This window comes from Cervus canadensis, chromosome 3 (assembly GCF_019320065.1).
Source record: "Cervus canadensis isolate Bull #8, Minnesota chromosome 3, ASM1932006v1, whole genome shotgun sequence".
NCBI classification, from domain to species: domain Eukaryota; kingdom Metazoa; phylum Chordata; class Mammalia; order Artiodactyla; family Cervidae; genus Cervus; species Cervus canadensis.
Genome location: NC_057388.1, coordinates 89,622,524 through 89,623,570, shown reverse-complemented (window position 1 = coordinate 89,623,570; position 1,047 = coordinate 89,622,524). Strand labels below are relative to the sequence as shown.

At 34.8% G+C, this 1,047-nt stretch overlaps 1 non-coding gene across 1 annotated transcript; it reads left to right on the top strand.

The window, feature by feature from the left end:
- The first annotated feature begins 596 nt into the window (after positions 1-596).
- Positions 597-731, top strand: LOC122439007. Its single transcript, XR_006268748.1, has one exon. It is a non-coding gene; the product is annotated as a small nucleolar RNA SNORA13 (small nucleolar RNA).
- Positions 732-1,047: the final 316 nt, after the last annotated feature.

The window sequence follows — 1,047 nt, the reverse complement described above, 5'->3', positions numbered from 1 at the left end:
AGGAAAAAAAAAACTGCAAAAAACACAAACATATGGAGTCTATGCAACATGCTAATAAACAATCAATAGATCACTGAAGAAATCAAAGAAATAAATACCTGGAGGCAAATGAAAACAAAAACACAAAGATCCAAAATGTATGGAACTCAGTAAAAGCAGTTCTAAGAGAGAAGTTTATAGCAATACAAGCCCACCTCAGGAAATAAGAAATACCTCTAACCACCAAACCTCACACCTAAAAGAACTAGATAAAGAAGAACAAACAAAGCCCAAAGTTAGTGGGAGAAAATAAATCATAAAGCTCAGAGCAGATATATAAATGAAATAGATACTTTTAAAAAAAATAGAAAAGATCAGTAAAACTGAGTTGATTATTTGAGAAAAGGTAAACAAAATTGATAATTTAGCCAGAGTTACCAAAAAAAAAAGAGGACCAAAATAAATAAAATCATAAAGAGAAGTTACAAGAGACACCACAGAAATACAAAGGCTCGTGAGAGATTATTAATTATACACCAATAAAATTGAAAACCTAAATAAATTCCTATAAATGTACAATCACCCAAGACTGAATAAGAAACAAAATATGAACATGCAGCCTTTGTGTTGCCCATTCACTTTTGCAAATTAGTGACTGTGGTGTCAAAAAAGGCATAAACCAAACACTTTTGCAGTCTTTTCCTGCCCTTGTATTTGAAATCTTTGGAGTAGGAGCTGCATAAGTAATAGCTGCAAAAAAAAAAAGACAACCTAGACAGCATATTAAACATATTAAAAAGCAGAGACATCACTTTGCCAACAAAGGTCCGTCTAGTCTATGGTTTTTCCAGCAATCATGTATGGATGTGAGAGTTGGACTATAAAGAAAGCTGAACGCTGAAGAACTGATGCTTTTGAACTGTGGTGTTGGAGAAGACTCCTGAGAGTCCCTTGGACTGCAAGGAAATCCAACCAGTCCATCCTAAAAGAGATCAGTCCTGGGTGTTCATTGGAAGGACTGATGCTGAAGCTGAAACTCCAGTACTTTGCTGAAACTCCAGTACCTGA